The sequence below is a fragment of the Myotis yumanensis genome, unplaced genomic scaffold (genome assembly GCF_028538775.1).
Source record: "Myotis yumanensis isolate MYYU_CA2020_CCGP unplaced genomic scaffold, mMyoYum1.0.hap1 SCAF_3, whole genome shotgun sequence".
Lineage (NCBI taxonomy): Eukaryota > Metazoa > Chordata > Mammalia > Chiroptera > Vespertilionidae > Myotis > Myotis yumanensis.
Genome location: NW_027223754.1, coordinates 175,170,336 through 175,191,288, shown reverse-complemented (window position 1 = coordinate 175,191,288; position 20,953 = coordinate 175,170,336). Strand labels below are relative to the sequence as shown.

Genomic DNA, 20,953 nt, shown 5'->3' with positions numbered 1-20,953 from the left:
AACAGTCCAGGGTTTGTATTGTAGTTCTGCTGTTTACTTCTCTGGCAAAGTTATTTAACTTTAGTTCTCAATTTCACCATCTATGTAAATGGAGCAAATAATACCACTTTGTTAGGGTTGTTATGAGAAGGGAATTATAATAAGTGCAGTATACAGCTATAATTATAATAACAATATTAATTTTATTGAGATATGGAATAAAATGATGGTGGTGTTGGGAGAAGATAAATAGCTTTGTTTACTTTCTCTTTATGAAGATTTCTTTTTAGCCACATAATTTTTTTGGGGGGAAGGGTTACTTATCTTTATAACACATGGGTTGATATCATGATTCCTAAAGCCATTCTCAAATTTAAACTAAACACCTGGATATGACTGATCAAAGCCACTTGATTTAAAGCCAAGAGGAATAAATCTGTTTTTATAAAATCTAGCAAACCAAAATGTAAGCAGCAAACTAAAAAATAAATTAAGAAAACATGTTTCTACAGCTATAGTCGCATAATATCCGAATGAACAGTGAAAAGATTTAGTTACTTATGAAGATATATGAAAATCTACAGTGTACAGTGTCAGATAATCAGAAACTATTCCACATGCATTTTCTTTGCCCACTAAACTGCTACAGCACAGAAAGAAGAGGTCAAGAACCACATTAAGACCCTGCCAGCCTTGGTGCACTGTAGCAGAGTGGGGCGGTTTTAGTTTTGGCGAAGGGTTCACTGGCATGTGGTCAGTGTGAAGTTTCCTGCTGCACCCTCCGAGCTGGAGAGAGGGAACCAAAAGTGCTGACATCCTCATTTGACTTCATCACTCATGCCTGAGCACATACACCAACACTTCCGGTGCAAAACCCGCTCTGACTGCCGAGGACACCCCAGCCCTCTGCAGACCTGGCTAGGGATGGTGCTTGGACTAATGAAGTTTGGAAAGCATTAGCGCTCAGTTATGGGAACATGCCATGTTTCCTTACTGTACGTTTTACTTCATAAAGATTGGCTTTGAAAGCTTCTGATAACTTTCATTTAGAGCAAGCGATTATTACTCAAGGCGGGTTACTCACTCTCATGAAAATAAGCTGGATGACAGCATATTTAAGAAAGAGGTAATTTAGAAATATAATGCCCTTTCTTTCCAACTTGGGCCTGGCATAATGGCTCCCACAAAGAAGAGTAGAAGGGCCGTTCTCTGCCATCAACTAGGTAGTGACCAGAGAATGCACCATCAACATTCACAAGTGTATCCATGGAGTGGGTTTCAAGAAGCGTGCCCCTTGGGCACTCAGAGACATCCAGAAATTTGTCATAAAGAAGATGGGAACTCCAGACATTTGCATTGACACCAGGCTCAACAAAGCTGTCTCGGCCAAAGGAATAAGGAATGCCCCATAGTGTATCTGGATGCAGTAGTCCAGAACATGGAATGAGGATGAAGATTCACCAAACAAGCTCTATTTGTTGGTTACCTACGCACCTGTCACCACTTTAAAAAATTTACAAACAGTTACTGTGGAGAAGAACAAACTGCTGTTTGGTGAGTAAAGTTATAAAACTGCCCAAAATATATGTACATATACTAGTATACATCCTATATAATAAAAGCCCAGTGACCGAATGGCAGAACCACCAGAATGACTGGTCAACCAGCCACTATGACGTGCACTGACCACCAGGGGCCAGACGCTCAACACAGGAGCTGCGCCCTGGTGGTCAGTGCGCTACCACAGTGGGAGCGCGGCTCCACTGACCGGGATGAGCTGCTGCTCCTGCTGCAAACCCCAGGCCGATGGGTAGGAACCCGGGCTCTGATCATTGCTTCCTCACCCCAGGGTCCTCCTCCTCACTCCCTGCAGGCCGCGCAGTGTCGCCACTGGGCTCACAGAGCTGACCCCAGAGGCTGGGAGGCGGGTTCATGGCCGCTTCGGGACTGAGGCCTACTCCGGGACTGAGGCCTCCTCCGCTGCCTCTCAGTGCTATTGTCCCTAGGCCTGGCCCCACCCGGGTCCCCTGGGGAGGTGAGTGCTCTGGCTCCAAGGAAGATGCCAGACCAGGGAGCAGCCACTTGGGGAGCAGTCCACAGCTGCTTGGCTGACCGGGATGAGTGGCGCTCCCACAGCAGGCGGATCCCTGCAGGCCATGCCCCCCACCAGTGCACAAATCCTATGCACTGGGCCTCTAGAGAGTGTGTGTGTGTGTGTGTGTGTGTGTGTGTGTGTGTGTGTCTAAGTGTGTATTTTGCAATGGAAATTGCACTGAAAAAAATCTATCAGAAGATCTGAAATGGCTTGTCTCATTAATATCAACATAGCTATGTCTATCTTATCTTAGCACTCTCGGCCTCAGTTTTCTTACCCATACAGTGGGAGGATTTCAAATTTCTAAGACTTTATGATTTTAGTGTGTGTTTCCCCATGTAGTTTCTTCCATTCTTCCACTTGTTGACTCATAAGCGTCATTAAAAGTTTATTTAATTTTACCCATTAAAGTTTCCTCAAGTGCTTTAAGGTAGTCTACTATTGTTAGTTTGATATTCTTTCAGAAACTGAGTAATTAAAAGAAGTAATATTGCTAAGTTGAACTGAGACTGGGTTTGATAGCTTGATTTTGGCTACAGCATCTATATGTCACATAAAAGGAAAATTAGAATTTGAATTATTATGTAAATATTCAGTCCACATGATGATAAACATTTAGGTGTTTTGAGAAGTCTATATAATATGATATGTTAACTAAAACCTTTACTTTAGTAAACATGGCAATGATGAGAAGTTTGCTCATTGGTGCCTTCTTTAAAATCCTGATATGTTTTTATGAAGTTTTTTGGGATGGCTAGGTGACCTGGGAAGGAAACAGAAACCTGCTTGCTTTGGGGAAGATGGAAAACTAAACATAGTTTCATTATTCTATTGACTAATCACCATGAAAAAAAAAATCCCAAGATCCTTTAATAGTCCACCTGGTGTGGCTCAGTGGTTGAGTGTAGACCTTTGAACCAAGAGGTCACAGTTCCATTACTGGTCTGGGCACATAACCGGGTTGCAGGCTCACTCCCCAGTGCGGGGCATGCATGAGGCAGCAGATCAGTGATTCTCTCTGATTGTTGATGTTTTATCTCTCTATTCCTCTCCCTTACTCTCTGAAATCAATAAAAATATATATATTTTTAAAAATAAAAGATCCTTTAACACTGAAATTTTGAAGGATAGTTTGTTATACATCTGAAGGCTGTAACTACCAAGAAGTCACCTGTAGTTGGCGCCATGCTTCCCATTCCACCACAGTATTCCAGCGCTTTCTCGCTACGTTTTGAAATACCTTCAGGGATTTTGAAATGCATTGCTTGCGTAGTTCCTTGAGGCTCCATCACTGCTAGAAATGAAGTTATGAAACCTAGCTGTGCACTTCCCATTAGTTAGTTCTTTACCTCGTCTAACAGAAGTCGTGTGGGTGTCTGACACAGAATGCCTATAGATTTTACTCACAAATTACATATCCAGATAATTCCTCTGCAAGCAGGAAATAATGATTAATCAGAAGAGTAAAAGGCGCTGCTGGATGTTTAAAAGGAATCTTCTATGGGGGGCTGTGAGTATTGTTTTTTGCAATTTTCGTTTCTGCAATCTCTCCGGTTACCATTTGAAACTTTCGAGTCTACAAAATATATGATGAGCGGGTGAAGGAACTGGTATTTGCCTTTTTGTTTACTACTAAATGATAGGTAATTTGTATCATTATTGAAAAGTTACTATGGCTCTTGTTTTGAGTGGTTTTATGTTGTGATTTTAGCCCAAAGCTGTTCTTTTTCTTAGTTTTATGGTTCATGTACACTCCCCGTGGATTCCTTGCACAGCATTGTTCCCTGACAGTAGAGAGAGTGAGCTGTGCTTGAAGTGCAGTTACTGTTAACCTTTCTTACGTGAGACTTTTTATTACAACTTCTCTCCTCCTATTTATTATTTCTGTTTCTTGTTTCTGTGGCTGATGTACAAGAGCTCTACTTCAGCCAGTTTTTTAGAACTTGTTATTCTCTCAATCGCCAATTATTTGGGAATGAAATCCCCTCTACTTCTAAAACATTAGCAAGGTACATTGGTAATACACAAGTGAGGATTTCTTGAAATTAAAATATGAAGTCTAGTTGACTTTACTAGATCTTTTTGTCATTATGCCTTTAATGTCCTCGTGGTCTTTTATACATACTGAAAAACCATGTTAGGTGAATGTCTTTGTTCAGAAAAACATTTTTAAACAAATTTTTGTTGGGCAGTAAAGAGAAAGAAACTAAACATCCAGTATGACTATTGGCGACGTTTTGATGTGTTTTATTTTTGTATCTGTTTGTTTTGAAAGTTGTGGTTATATTGTACATGGATTTTTTTTTTTAAAGAAATCATGCTTTCCTTCTCCCACATAACATTAAATTATTTTATTTTACTAAACATTTAATAAATGTGTGATATTCAAAGTAGTACTTTATTTTAGTTAGCATGTCCTCTATTGTTAGACATTTAAAATTTTCAAGATTTTAGATTATAATTAACTGTGAGAACACCACTATTTTCTTTCTTTTTTTAATGGATAGTTATATAAAGTTTAATATATTCATATCTTTTACACATTTATAAAAAGTAACTTGTTCTAATTTATGAAAGAAATTTAATAGGCAATAAAATATTATTCTCTGTGGAGGTGAAAGGACAAATGTGTGAACATTTTTTAGAGCTTGTTTTTCATGGCTGTTGACCTTCTGGTCTTTTTATGGCCATTGCAGACTTCTGCACGATACCTATGTCCATCGCCCACACATGGCTCCACATTTGTATTGTCTAGCTTTAGACAGCTCATTTGAATGAAATATGAATATGCCACATCTGTAGTCTCATCAAATTTGTTGCCCCTAATGTAGGTATTAGAGACTGTGGGATTTGTTTTCATTGATTGTGAACGTGCAACAAGTCCTTCTCCCTCTATGTTGCTGCTGACTATTGACAACACTTTAAGACTCCTGTTGTGTGAAGCCAGAGTTTCACCTGAGATTCTTTGCCCCTGCATTCTTTATTCTGTTAAAAGAAAGATCCTTTGCTGCCAGGGTAGTGTTCCTTTTCAGTACATCAGCAAAAGTCCCCATCCCATCACGAGTTATTTTATTACAGCTGACATCAAGGTAGTGCAGGCTTTTGTTCAGGTGCAGCGTATAACTGTTTCACACCACAGTTTTTCATGCTTTACTCCCATAGTTCAACAAGGCAGTGATTTTCTTTTCACACGTGGCCTAGATGAACTGTGGACGCTTCCTGTTTTACCACACAGTGTAGGTCGGTTTAGGTTTATTCCTGTAACTGATTGGTTTTGTGTTAGGACTATAGCCAGTGTTGATCACACTTTGTTTTATTTTTTTTTAATTTTAAATTAAATCTTTATTGTTGAATGTATTACACCCGTTCCCCTTCCTGCCCTCCCCCATTGATCCCTTCTAGCTTGCCCTGCCCCAGGCCTTCACCACCCTATTGTTTGTGTTCCTGGTGCTTATCACACTTTGCATTCCCAGATCAGTCACCCAGATCTAAATCTCTAAGGATGAATCAATTTGTAGCAATGCAGCAAAGAATTTTCCACCTTTATTTTCAATCTCGTGTCCACGATGCTTAGGCATTTCAGAGTTTTAGTCTTACGTAGAGCTTTAGCAATCAGTTCTCCCTTGGGCCCAATATTATTAAACATAAAGGTTAAATAAATGAGATTGTATTGTTTCTGACAGAGTTTTGCAGCATCGTATGCACTAACATCCCTTACAAGGTGAAAGCTAACATCCAAACCATTAATATATGGATTCTTCTCTAAAATTCTGGAAAGAACCCAAAAATCTTCATCTGTTACTGTTTTCAGTGGCATTGAGTGATTGCTACCAGCAGTGTGTAATGTGATTCCTCCCAATCCCTTTTCACTTTCTTCCTCCACTGCTTGGAATCTATGCAATATAAAAGGATTAATTTTCTGGGACTCTTCCCATACATAGGTTATTATAATATTCCTGGAGATTGCCAGTAGGTTCCTGGACACTGCCAGTAGGTTCTGGAGCTTCGCTATGGATGGCCTGAGCTCAGGCCGGATGAGGAGTAGGGCTTGGAGTAGGGGCCAGAATGGGGGGCAGGACCTGCTCCTCTGACCCTGTGGGCTGCAGCGGCAGCCTTGCCAAGAAGCATCACCATTTTTATTTATTTATTTATTTTAAAATATATATATATATATATATTATTGATTTTTCACAGAGAGGAAGGGAGAGAGATAGAGAGTTAGAAACATCGATGAGAGAGAGACATCGATCAGCTGCCTCCTGCACACCCCCCACTGGGGATGTGCCCGCAACCCAGGTACATGCCCTTGACCAGAATCGAACCTGAGACCTTCCAGTCCGCAGGCTGACGCTCTATCCACTGAGCCAAACCGGTTTCGGCGAATCACCATTTTAAAACCTATCTCGCCTTGGGGGAAAAAAATTCCATTGTAATTTATTCTTGGTTTAAGAGACTAATAGCCTAACCCTAGGATTTTAAGGACAACCACTGAATTAGGATTTTAAGCAAACCTGTTGGGTGCCATGTTTGTTTAAACTTATCTCATTTTTTAAAAAAAAACTTTTACTTCTATGTGGCAGATACCTTTATACTAGCTTTTGAAAATGTGAATTACATTGCTTTCTTCATAGACACAAACTGGAACTGGATTTTTATAAATAGATCATTGAGGAACATTGTAAGAGGACTTCCCTAACCAAGGCAGGTTCTTCTATGCCCAAAGCCTCATGTGAATGGAAAAGTATACCCATGCATACAAGGTAAATCCAGCGTGGGCTCTGCAAACACTGGTGCCTGAAAAAAAAAAATTCACAAAGCTTTGGCCAAAGTTTTCCTTTTGTCACTAGGTTAGAAATGGCCTGAGATTCTCCCAATAATTCAGTCACAGGGAAAAGGCAAAGCTTGTTGTCTGTTCCTCATTCCCATCCTGGAGAGCACCTGCATACAGACTTGCACCCTCGTGGAGTGCTGACCTTTCTGGTGGAATGAATGGGACTGAGGGTAGAGTACTTTGAGTTATCGCTTCTAAAGGCATGAAGATCAATTTTCATGGGGGAGGAATCGCTAGGGAAACCAAAATATGGAAGTTCAGAGCCTCATTCTTCAGTTATTATTTTGGGTCATAAAATCTGATTTCAAGATGTCAGGGTATTTATTTTTTTCTCTGCCCTGCCTCTCTCCTCCCCTTGCTAGTTTAGATGGCAATACAAATTAATATCCCGACTTTTCTTTGTCAAACAAGTAAAATTTTATTGAAAATGTGTTACACTTAGAAATAATCATTTCCCTTAATTTTCATTGTAACTTTAAAACTTAGGATCTGGTTCTAAATATATTACATTACCATCACCATTAAAAAGAAGTCGAAGTGAGATTTATTACGGGACCTATATCTTTTATTCTCTAATAACAAATATGAATAGATGTATGTATAAGACTAAAGGAGACACAGACTTAGGCTGAAAACTGCAGTGTGTTTTGTTGTTGTTGCCCCCATTTTCTTGCTTTTGTATTTCGGGCATCCCGCGCTGCATATGCTGCTCTCCAGAGTGTGTATACAGTGCACATAGTGTTCTGAGGATTGACTTTGTAACTGAACCAATTGGACTCCCGTCCAGCAGTTACACACATTTTGGCATTTCTCCTGCCCATTTGTTTAATCTTTCCAGTTCATTTGATCTTCTGGCATGAGAGCTGACAGCTGCAGTTGCATATGGGGTTCATAAAGTAGCTGAAGAAGAAAAGGCCATGATCCAGTTCTTGTATGGTTTCATTTCACTGATGCCTGAGTTGGCAACTCAGGAATACTACAGATTTATTTTACAGGAGGAGAGTTTATGTATAAAAGGGGTTGATCATTGGTCCTAAGTGGTGTAAGTTTTATTTCCTAAATTCGATAGGAATTTTTGAGTACCTGTTAGTCACAGGGCTTTGTGTTATATGGACATTATATCTAATCCTTAGGATAATATTGTAAGAGAGGTGATATGACCCTCTTTTTCAGATGGAGAAAGCTGACTCAGTGAGGGTAAACACTCATAGCTACATATTTAGTATTATAATGTAAATAGTACAACTGGAATTAAATTCAAGATCATCTGTTGTCAGAGCTTTGGACTATCCATCATACACTGTAGCAATAATGTGTGTGTGTGTGTGTAGTATTTGATTTCTATTTTTCTGTTGATAGACATTGACTATTATGATGAAAGGTGCTATGAACATTATTTTACATGTCTTTTGGTGGAATTTTTGGGCCACAGAGTATAGATATGTTCAGTTTTAGGAGATGTTGCCTAAAAGTTTTCCATAATGGTTCGTGTGTGTGAATATTCCAGTTGTCCCACTTCCTTGTTAGTACTTTCTGTTGGTTTTTAAAACTTTTAGCGGTGTGGTATCGTTTTGTGATTTTAATTGGCATATCTCTGGTAATTAATGATTTTATCAGAGATCTTCTTTTGTGAGTGCCCAATCAAGACTTCTGCTCATTATTAAAAAATAAAACAAAAAAACTGGATTGTCTTTACATATTCTGGGGATCAAATTTTGAATTACAACTATTTTAGCTGCACTATCTGATGTGTTCTATATGTACTCAATAAACCTGATGTAGTTTACCACAGAGGGGACCACCCCCCCCCCTCATTTTTTTGTTTCATTGGTTCTTCTCAATAACCAACCTGATTTTTAAGTAAGCTCTAAGAAAGGATTCCACGAAAGACTTTTGGTTCTCCTCCTGTAAAATAATGGAATAATGTATACTGGAATGCTTTCCTGCCATAAAAAACCTCAAAACTGTAAAACAGGAACAATATATACAGCAACACTGTATATATAAACCTTATATGCTTGAGGGACAAAGTGAATTAAAAAAAAACAACACCCTGAATAAATAGAAATTTGAATAGCTTAAAAACATTGAGTTTGCAATTAAAAATCTTTTAACAAAAAATGCCAAAATGCTACTGGCCCAGGAACCACACACCCTTAGGCCCTGAGGTCCATGAGTGCAAGGAATAACCTTCACGGCTCTTTTGATGATCCACGTGTGACATAACATTCTTGGTAAATGTTAAATAGAATTAAATTGATTGAATGACATGGAACTATGTAGAGAATTTCCCTTCTCTTGAGAAATTGAACAATTTTTTTTTTTACCTTCTTTCTTTGGTAAGGAATCTTTAATCTTTTCTCTGATTCATTTCAGAAAACGTATGGACCATATTGAAATGAGAATGCTTTAACTTCTTGTAGGTGTGAAATGATACTTGCTGGGTATGAGTGTGGGCTATATTGCTCCCGGGCATACTGCTTTAACCTAACATCCTAACTGCTGCTAGTGTCTTACAGGAGTTAACCAGAAGTAACACCAGTCCTCTTTCTACCTATGGCAATTTGTTTTTTGTGTGTGTGTTTTGGAGGGGAAGGCAATGTGTGTGTGTTTCTTACATTACAGTTTTGTTGAACACTCTGTTGTCCATTTTATTTATTTTCGGTCTGCCTTTAAAAAAAATCTTTATTGTTGAAAGTATTATATATGTCCCCTTTTTCCTCCCATTGTCCTTTCTAACCCACCTCGACCCCGTGCCCTAGGCTTTCACCACCCTATTGTCTATGTCCATGGGTTATGCTTATATGCATACCAGTTCTTTGCTTGATCTCTTCCTCCCTCCCCGCTCCCCCTTCCCTCTGAGATTCCACAGTCTGTTCCATGCTTCTATGTCTCTGGATCTATTTTGTTCATCAGTTTATATTGTTCATTAGATTCCACATATGAGTGACGTTATTTGATACTTGTCTTTTGCTGATGGCTTATTTCGCTTAGTATAATACTCCAGGTCCCTCCATACTGTCTCAAAGGGTAAGAGATCCTTGTTTTTTTGTGTGTTATTGTTGTTGTTTTTTTACTGCTGCATAGTATTCCATGGTGTAAATGTACCACGGCTTTTTTTTTTATCCACTCATCTACTGATGGACACCTGGGCTGTTTTCCAGACCTGAGCTATTACAAATTGTGCTGTTATGAACATAGGGGTGCATACATTCTTTCTGATTGGTGTTTCGGGTTTCTAAAGAATATATTCCTAGAAATGGGATCACTGGGTCAAATGCAGTTCCATATTTAATTTTTTGAGGAAACTCCATATTGTTTTCCATAATGTCTGCACAAGTCTGCATTCCCACCAGCAGTGTACTAGGGTTCCTTTTTCTTCACATCCTCGTCAGCACTTTCCAGTTGTTGATTTGTTGATGGTAGCCATTCTGACAGGTGTGAGGTGATAGTTCATTGTCATTTTAATTTACATCTCTCTGATGATCAGTGACTCTGAGCATTTTTTTCATATGTCTCTTGGCCATCTGTATGTCTGCTTTGGAGAAGTGTCTATTTAGGTCCTTTGCCCATTTTTAAATTGTATTGTTTATCTTCCTTTTGTTAAGTTGTATGAGTTCCTTTTCTATTTTGGATATTAAACCTTTATCAGTGTATCATTGCCAAATATGTTCTCCCATACGGTGGGCTCTTTTCATTTTGTTGGTTTTCTTTTGCTAGGCAGAAGCTTTTTGTTTTCTCCTTAGTTTCCTTTGCCCTCAGAGATGTATCTGTAAACATATTGCTATGAGAGATGTCTGAGATTTTGCTGCCTATGTTTTCATCTAGGATTTTTATGGTTTCATGACTGTATTGTTGTTGATCTCTCCCTTAAAGTCCTCTAAAAGTTTTATATATATATTTTTAATTGTTTATATATATATTTAGATGCTCCTATATTGGGTACACATGTGTTTACTAGGGTTATATCCTCTTATTGGATTGATCCCTTTAGTATTATGTAGTGACCTTTATTGTCTCTTGTGATGGCCTTCATTTTGAAGTCTTTTGTGTCAGATATGAGTATTGCCACTCCAGCTTCTTTTTGTTTCCATTTGCATGGGAAAAATTTTCCATCTCTTCACTCTCGTCCTGTGTGAGTCTTTTGTTCTGAGGTGGGTCTCTTGTAGAGAGCATATAATTGGGTATCCTTTTGTATCCATTCAGCTACCCTATGTCTTTTGATTAGAACATTTACTCTATTTACATTTAAGGTTATTAATGATAAGCACTTATTTATTGCCATTTTAATTCTTTACAACTAAGTTTCTCTCTGTATTTCTTCTTCTCATTACAGTAGTTCCTTTAGCATTTCTTGCAGGACAGGTTTGGTGGTGATAAACTCCTTTAGCCTTTTTTTTTTCTTTCTTTTTTTTGGTCTGGGAAGCTCTTTATTTCACCATCTATTTTGAATGATAGCCTTGCTGGATATAGTATTCTTGGTTTCAGATACTTGCTTTTCCTTACCTTGAGTACTTCATACCACTCCCCTCTGGCCTGTAGATTTTCTGATGAGAAATCAGCTGACAGCCTTATGGGCGCTCCTTTGTAGGTAAAAAATTGCTTTTGTCTTGCTGCCTTTAAGGTTCTCTCTTTGTCTTTAATTTTTGGCATTTTAGTTATGATGTGTCTAGGCATGGGCCTATTTGGATTCTTCTTGCTTGGGACTGTCTGTGCCTTCTGAACTTTTATGACTTTTTCCTTCACCAGGTTAGGGAAGTTTTCTGCCATTATTTCTTCAAACACATTCTCTATCCCTTTCTCACTTTCTTCTCCTTCTGGTATTTCTACTATATGAATATTATTACATTTCCTATTGTCCCACAGCTCCCTTAAGCTATCCTCCTGGTTTTTAATTGTTTTTTCTTTTTGGTTCTCTGATTGAGTGATTTTTTTCTATCCTGTCTTCTAATTCACTGGTCCATTCCTCACCTTCTCCTAATCTGCTATGTATTCCATCCACTGTGTTGTTTATTAGTGCTATGTCATACTTCATAGTTACTATATCTTTTCTCATGCTGTTGAGCATCCTTGCCATTATTCTTCTGAACTCTATGTCTGATAAATGTCTTATCTTCATTTCATTTAGCTCTTCCTCTAGAGAAGTCTCTTGTTCTTTCATTTGGGGCTTGTATTTTTGTCTCCCCATTTTGGCTGCCTGTTTGGGTTTGTGTCTATGTATTAGGTAGATTGGCTACAAGTTCCAATCTCTAGTGCGGGACAATATAAGATGCTATTTGTGACTGGCCTGAGTCCCCTGATTGGAGCTATCAGCAATCCAGAACTTGTGGCTTCTTCTACTGGGGCTGGGTGCCTTTGGAGAGGTGAAAGAGAACGTGGAAAGAGCAGGGCTGGCGGCACTGTCACTCAGAGTGGACCCTACATGGTATCTTTGGGCAGGTATAGTTGCTGTCTCACCTGGTACTTCAGTCACACCTCCCGCTCTAATCTTTGTCATACTACACCTAAGGGTTGAACCCAGAAAATTTTAGTTTGCCATTTCCTTCTGTAAAATAAATATTTGTTCTTGTCCTTGCTGCTCTCACCCTTTCTCCTTTCCCTCTGAAACCAGTAAGAATGAGAAAGAACCCTCCCTCCTCTAACGTCTATTCTTATTATTTTAGAACAGAAGAGATCTTTGGAGATGATCTAACCTCGCTCCCTCATTTTGTGACTGAAGCGCAGGACTAGAGAGGGTAAATGGCGTGCGTGTGTCATATGAGTAGCTAAGCAGGGACTGTTAGGGTTTGGCTGGTGATGTGGGCTGTGAAAGAATTCACAACTAAAAGAAGAGATGCAGAGAGTAAGTTCATTTTTACTTTCTAAGAGAGGAAAAGGCCGGTGCATTGTTAATCAATACAGGGGCAAAAAACAAAAGGTGGTTTCCCCTTTTAAAGGGTAATGGCTGTTGCTAAGTGAGAAAAAAAAGAGGAGGATTTAGGGCTGAAACAGAGTGGACATCAGTGGGGTATGTGTGGTTTGTTTGCTTTTCAGGTGACAGTCCAGGCAGATATCCTAGGGAGGTGTCTTATCAGTATTTTTCCTAAGCCTGTAAAACATGCTTAGAGCAAAAGTTATGAAGAGTTCAAAAAAGGCTGAAGAGGAGGAGTGGGGTAGAGAATTTCTACTCACTAGAGCAGTGGTTCTCAACCTGTGGGTTGTTCCACCCCTTTGGGGGTCGAACAACCCTTTCACAGGGGTTACCTAAGACCATCGGAAAACACATATATAATTACATATTGTTTTTGTGATTAATCACTATGCTTTAATTATGTTCAACTTATAACAGTGAAATTGGGGGTCACCACAACATGAGGAACTGTATTAAAGGGTCACAGCATTAGGAAGGTTGAGAACCACTGAACTAGAGACTCTTTGGTGTGAATTATCCCTGAGTAGTTAAAACAGCAAGGAGGAGGAAGATGCAAGAATGTAGCCTTGAGAGTAGTTTATCTTGTCTTGCAGCTTGAATAGAGGGGCTCTTTGAATCAGAGAAGCTAATAATCTTGGAGTTTAATTACTGGGTGCTTCTTATAAATTATGGAAAGCCACAGCAAGGAAAAAGAAAGCCCCCCTTTTTTTTTCTGTCCTTACAGGAACCATTTTAGGTTTCTGAATTTCTAGTTAGTCTTTGTATTATTGGGCTTCACAAAAGCTAAGGGCTTAAAAACTTCATTCCCAAAACATGTGCCTAGGTGGTCTGGGACCCTGCTGTCTATTCACAGGGTGCCAGCTGCAGGGTATTTAAAAAGTTCAAGGGAAACAGACATCTATCGAATACTATGGAAATGGTGGTTCACAGTTTTAATATTAGATTGTATTTCTTTCAATGACACCTTAGTTTTGCAGAGCTGAAGTTTTAGCAGGTTACAGTGATAATAAGCAAGTACCTGGTGAAAACCAATGTGGAGCAAGAAATGAGCATGACGATGTTTAATATGATCCTATGGCAGCAATTTTCAACCCTTTTCATCTCATGGCACACATAAACTAATTACTACAATTCTGTGGCACAAGAAAAAATATATTTTTTTTGCCAATCTGACAAAATAAATTTTTTTGGTATAATTTTGATTCATTCACACCCAACAGCTATTGTTTGTTGGCTGTTGTCATTTTGTTATTCGACAATCTAAGGGAAAAGAGGTCAGTGCCCCTGACTAAATAGTCAGGCATTGCATGTTTTAAAAATTCTTGCAGCACATTGGTTGAAAATTGCTCCCCTATGGTGTGAGAGGCTGTGCAGGGCCCAATAGGTACCCACATCTTATTAATAAGAGGTATCAGTGATTAAAGAATGGAATAAAAAAAATTAAATTTTCTTGCACTTATGATATTTTAAAATGATGCTAAGTTGCTAGGACAAAAATAGTTACTAAATTTTTTATATGAAATACTTAATAAATGGAGCACTTAGGTATTTTCTTGACTTAGGGAGCCATGAAAAAGTTACTGAGATGCTGAGGCCTCCGTAATTTCAAATAAGTCTGAGAACCTCTGACTTCGTGTGTCTCCTGTGTAAGCTTTTTACCAGAGAAAAGAGAGGCTGAGTAAGGGCGCATGAAACTGGGCATATTCAATGGTGAGGGGAGGGAGAACAGCAGTCCCAAGGTCATTTGATCAGTGCTTAGCTGGCACAATGGCTGCTCCAGCAGATTCTAGGCAACGCCGCTGCCTGCCCAGTATTTGAAGAAGATAAATTATCGGGCTTCCCCTGCTTTCTCAATACCTTTTTATCTCGAGAACCTTTATGGGGACTATTGGCTCTTTGTCATGTGCCCTACAGCTTATATGTGGGGGCCCACTTGTAAGGTCCCGGGCAGTGTGGCTCGAAGTACTATTGTGGAGTCAATGTCAGAGCACCCAGAGGTGAACTTGGAGCTGAAGAGGACACGTACTTGCCTTTCTTAGACCTGCCATTGTTTTCCTTTCTGAGTAATTCCCATAGAATCAATTTTCTAGAAACTGCAAGCCAACTTCTTTTTAGTATTTTTATTGGGTCTTGCTAGTTGGCAGATTCGCCCAAGAACACAGTGAAGTGAACATTGAAAAATATGTATCAGAGGAATACATAATAATTTTAGAAAATTATTATTTATGACATTAAAAATTTTGGAAAACAGGAAAGAAAAATGTCACCAATATTTCTTTTTCACAATTGTTCTTAAAATTTTGAGGTAGATAAGTCTAGGCTTTTGTTCCTAAGAATCTTTTCCTTATTACGTAGTTGTTCATAGTAAGTTATTTAGTTGTGTGTGTGTGTGTGAGTGTGTGTTTTCCCCCCAATTTCTAGGAGGTGGTATAGCATAATGACTTAGACCTAAGTTCTGGCTTCAAATGAGAGGTTCTAGTCTCAGTGATGAGTTGCAGGGCAGAGCTTAATTTCTGAATCTCAATTTTCACAGCTAAAAAAATGAGGATACTAATACCTGCATCATAGTCCCTGTGAAATTTCAATAAAATATTTGTCAAGTTCTTATTATAGTGCCTAGCACATACTAGGGACTCAGTACATTGTACATTGTTATTAATATGCCATCAATATTTCCCTTTCGTCATATAGTCTTTATGACCATATTTTTAATATCTGCATGATACTCCATCAAGTTGTATGCATTCTTATTTGCTTAACTATTTATCTGTTATTAGATTCTTAGGTTGCCTCTGAATTTGTACTTGGAAAAAAACTGCAGCAAACTGTTACTCAGTCAGCGGATTCGATAAGCGCTCACTATGTGCCAGGATCTTTGCTTGGTATTGGGAACACAGAACTCAGAATGGCATAGTCCTGGCCTTGAGAGACTCACAGTCTGGGGAGGGAGATGTGTGCAGGTCACTCCTGTCCTGCGGTAAATGACATCACTATCCAAATTACTGCGAAAGGGCAGATTGGAGGACAAAATGTCACACTCTGCCTGGAGAGCTTGGGGAAGGCAGGTGAGGGTCATAGGAGATGGGTTAGTGAGACAATGGGGTAAGGAGCAAGTTATGAAGGGCTTTTTAAGCCATCATACGGAACAGAGCTTTTATTCCTAGTGCAGTGGGGCAGTTGGTTTTGGAAAGAGAAATGGCATTATCTGCTTAGGTTTTACAGTCTGTAGGGGGCGAGTTGGAAACAGAGTTTAATTAAGAAGTTATTAAAGAATCCAGGTGAGAGATGGTGTGGCCTAAACAAGCTGAGAGTGATGGAGGTGGTAAGAAGTGGCCAGATTGGAATAACCCACAACCTGAGCTGTCAGGTTGGATGTGAGCTGTCAGAAAGGGAGAATTCAAGGATGGGTTCCTAGGCGTTTAGCCCGAGTGATTGGAAGGGTGGAGTTGCCATTCCTAAAATAGTAAAGGATGTAGGGAGGAGCAGGTTTGGGGAGAAAACCAGGAGCTGAGTTTTGAAATATGGTATGTTTGAGATAGTTATTAAACAGCTAGGTAGGGATGTTCAATAGGTAGTTAGATGGAGGAGTCTGGTTTGTCCCCAGATTATAAGTTTGGGATGTATCTGTATATTTGTGGCATTTATAACATGTTTTTAAAATTTGGTTAGTTATTTTAGCCATTACTCCCTTCATAGAATTTTCGTTGGGATCTTCATCTTTAAAAAATCCAAATAAACTTCAATCGCTTTGTAAAATTGTATGTTGGAAATTTTATTAGAAGACTACACACACACACACAGACACACATGGTGAGGCAAAAGTAGGTTTACTATTGTTTGTATGGAAAATAATGCAATAATAAATATATAATGTAAGAATAAACTGTTTTGAGTATTCACAACTGGAATCCTACTTTTGCCCACCATATATGTATATAATATATATAATATATTTACTAGAAAACTAGAAGTCTTTTGGGAAGACTTGGCATCATTAAAATGGGTCTTTGTGTCTAGTATCACATTATGTCTCTCCATTTGGTTTTCCCTTTATTTTCCCAATAAACATTCATTCTTTTTCTCCACGTACATCACACACATTTGTTGGTAATATTGTTCCCAAGTGTCATTACTTTTTGTTGGCATTGTCAGTAAACTCCTTTTCATTGGTATTTTGATAGTTTTGCTCTTATAAACGAATTACTATACATTGACATAGTTGACTACTTATTAAACTTCTAGTACTATAATTCATATCCTACTTGATTTCTTTGATTTTTTTCCCCCCTAGGAATAGACTCATATTCACCTGTGAATAATAATTTTGTCTTTTTCCTTTCAATATTTGAGTCTCATTTCTGGGCATGCCAAAAAAAGAAATCCTAAATTTAAGATAAGGGGTAGCTGCAAAGTAAGGAGGCAATTAATACCTAAAAGTCTAATCACAGCTTACCACTTTTGTTTTGTTCTTGCTTTAGGCTTGTTCCAATTAGTCCTCGCCTTGCCCTTTTAAAACTTTATTTTTAAGAGATTTAAAAATAATGATTTTGAGAGAGAGAGAGGAAGGGAATGGAGAGAGAGAAACATCGATGTGAGAGGAAATATTGATTGGCTGCCTCCTGCAAGTCCCCCCCTACCAAGGACTGAGCCAGCAACCCAGGCGAGTGCCCTGACCTGGAATCAAACTGGCAACCCTTCAGTGCATGGACCACACCCAACCAGCTGAGCCACATGGGCCAGGCTTGATAGATTTTTTGAGTGCCAAGAGCTTATCTGTTTTAGGTTTGTGCAATGTCCCTAATGATTGACTTTGGTATATTTGGTTTCCAGCTGTTTGCTCTTCTAAGGACATGTTCTGATTGGTTGATCATTATGGTTACTCTTCTCCTGCTGAATCAGCACTTAACTTTCATGGATACAGAAAAAAATTAAAACCCAGTAGAACGAACGTAATACCAAGAGATTTTGAGTAGGGCTTTGATGAAAATTTAAAATTGAATAGCCTGCCACCACCCCATCAGCACAGTAAACATGAATTTATACTACAAGTATTTAAAAATAATTATTACATGATTCATAAAACAATTGCTTTTGAAAACTTGTGTTTTCAAACTAATATACTATAGTTTTGCAATTTTGAAAATTGTTTTTGTTTGAAAAATCTTTTCTAAATACAAAACCGGTTTCACTTTTGCTGTGGATTGCAAATCAGAAAATGACGTGCTGATGCACCTTAGATTTCTAGAATGCTTTACCATAAATTCTCAGGTTAACTTTCAAGTTCTGTTTCCTGTGTGGCCAGTTAAGCTTCTTGTGACCTTTCTCCTTGAAGGAGCAGATGACACTCTCTGAAGTGCTAGGACTTTGTCGCACCAATGAAAGCTTTTAATTGGCCGGCATTGCCGTGTTTAAATAGCCAGACACCTGCTGGGCAAGCCCTGTGCACGTGAGTGGGGCTATATGTTCCGTCCTTTAGGATTTGCAAGGCTGGAGCACAAAGACAGCAATTGTTACCCAATAAGCAGTAGTCACACACTTCTACCAATCGCCTTAGGAGGGCTGGTTACCATGGAATCCACCATCTGTTCACTCCCCCCCAGAATGTGATTATCCTTGCTGGGCTGGGAACTGGGGGAAGCAGGGGAGTGCGTGCCCTGTGAAATTATCTGCAATGGATTGGGTTAATGGGAGGCTAGATTTGGCTCGCTGGAAAAACAAATGAAGGGTGTTCTGCTTCCACCATTTGTGACTTCTCACCAAGAGGAATAAATTCGGCTTTTATAAGGTAAGTAACCATGGTACTGTGTATTCAGTTTGTACCACATTTGGTGTCGGGCATTATGTCCATGCGGTCCAAGCAAAGGGAGCTATAAGCTCTTCTGGAAGAAATTGCCAGCATTACACACTTCTATTGTATTGATTTTAAGCAGCTCCTGTACAATGACATGTTAATGTTGGGAAAATGAGAGAATTATTCTTTCATCTTTTACAATTTTTTTGTGTGCCTGTGTAATTGTTTTATGTCCTCTGAAAGTGGCAAAAAGACTGTCATTTTTCATAGTTTCTCAGAATGAATTATACCGATATTCTCTTTGAAATACTCCCATGGCCACGTGTTCAGTGTCTATTCTTCAAATAAGAAAATGTCTCAGGTCAGGGACATTTGTAGGTTATGGTTTCATTAATGATTATTCTGGCCCATCAGACTGACCTACCATCATTAGGTCATGTTGTGAAATGTGATGCTTATGCACTTTTATTGTGCAATGCTTTTGCACAAGTTTCACGGGCCCGAGCATGTGGAAACAATGTGACAGTGCTTTTAAGGGCGGGCAGGCTTGCAGGCACACTAATACAGGAAGGGGCAAAGCTAGGAAGATCTGCTTCTATTTCAAGGGCTTCCTTTGTGTTTTTTTTTTTTCTGTTTCAACAGCCCCTGGAAATGTGTGATGCATATTGTGAGCAGTAGAAGGAGATTTGGGTGCTCACAGATGGATGACTGACATTTTTCTGGGTGGCTAAGAGGTTGGTAGCTCAAACAAGGGGACTTCTATGTCCTTTGCAAGGCAGCATTGTGTCCCCTTCCCTGATACTGTGCCCTAACATATAAAAGTGAAAAACAAAAAGAGTGCTGTCTGTACTCTGGGTACTTCTTTTGTGTAAGTTTTCCTATCCTTTAAACCACAGCGCCAGGGCGCTGTGAGCCCGGCTGGGTCTGCCATTTTTATTTGCTATAGGAAGGGTTGCAAGGACAGGCTTTGCTTATGCAGCTGTAGTCATTCTGATAGTGCTGTTCAGCTGTCATCTTGGACACTCGCATCACTGGCTGCTCAGAGGGCTAGACAAGGTCATTTGCTAACAGACCCTACTTGTTTAATTTTCTTTTTTTAAATGATAAGTATAAAATTAGATAACCTTGTATTGGTCAAGGACTCCTGTTCTTACTTCAAGAACAGCTTTTCAGGATTGTCAGTTGTGAGTTCTTGGTATGAATTGTGGCTGACTTTAAAATTCTTACCTTTTGTGTTTATTGACTTCTATACATTATTATTGTTACTACTAGTTTAAGTTTTTTAAGTATGCAAAATTTGATTAGGTAGCTGCTAGCTCTAAAAAGAGCGTATTTTTTCAATAATAATAGATGCATGTCTGGCTGGAATTTTTCTTAGCATCTGTAAAAACTTTTTAAGCTAATCTTGTGTTGTTGAGATGAAATTTTCAGCCACAAATGTCAGTCATTCATAAGCAATATAAGTTTCGGAAGGAAATAAGATCATGTGAAAGCAAACCTGAAAAAGCCTGCAATTGAATGGGTGTGAAGTGTGAGAGCATTCGTGTGCCTGGGTTGTAGTTACTTAAGCAGTTGAGTTGGGCTGCGTAAATCTGTCGCTTTTCAAGTTCTCTAGTGTTTGTGAGTTTTCTTACTATTTTTGTTGTTACTGAATTGAAGTTTAATTGTGTATTTTTAAGTGGGTGTTTGTCATTTGATCCCGATGGTTTATGGATATGGGCAGGCACTTTTAAACATATTTCTTATGTTCCTTGACTGAGTTTTCGGAGTAATTAAATAAATAAAGCCCTGAGGCATTCAAGATACGTTAGAGAAAAAACTTTGTTCCATAGCCACGGACAGGAACTTAGGGTTATACTTCCTGAAGTTATGAAGAGGAGTGGGCAGCAGGGACAGTCCCTGGAGCGCCTGTGATCCCAGCCAATGTTGCCGAGGGTGAGGGCTGCACGGCCGTGTGACCTGTAGTTCACTGGGGGGGATGTGGCTTTTGGACCTAGTGGGTTTTTTTTATTGCCCATGGTGAGATTTCGCTTCTATTCACAATCATTGTCAGTGGTAAGACCCACCACCCTGTGTCCACAGTCTTGTGGTAACGCGTTTAAAATATACTGAGTTCTCGGGGCTGCTCTGAAGAGTGACTTTCTGGTTCTCGTTGTCCTTGTCTGTGAGGGTGGGGAAAGGTGCTCGATTTCCGTGAGTTCCGAGACTTCTTCCAGCTTTTCAGACTCTGTGATGGCTCGATGCTTTTCAGTCCTCCAGTCCCACTTTAAGATGTCACTAAATGACAAGTTTCCAGTAGTGTTTATAAACATGTAAAGCTACCCCTATTCAAAGTTATTTATTTTA

At 39.1% G+C, this 20,953-nt stretch overlaps 1 protein-coding gene and 1 pseudogene across 1 annotated transcript in view; one reads left to right on the top strand and one right to left on the bottom strand.

The window, feature by feature from the left end:
- The window catches only part of FGD4 (FYVE, RhoGEF and PH domain containing 4), a 220,422-nt gene that overhangs the window by 67,721 nt on the left and 131,748 nt on the right, over window positions 1-20,953 (top strand). The gene's annotated exons all lie outside the window — the stretch shown is intronic.
- Window positions 4,716-11,675, bottom strand: LOC139006451 (leucine-rich repeat-containing protein 34-like; annotated as a pseudogene).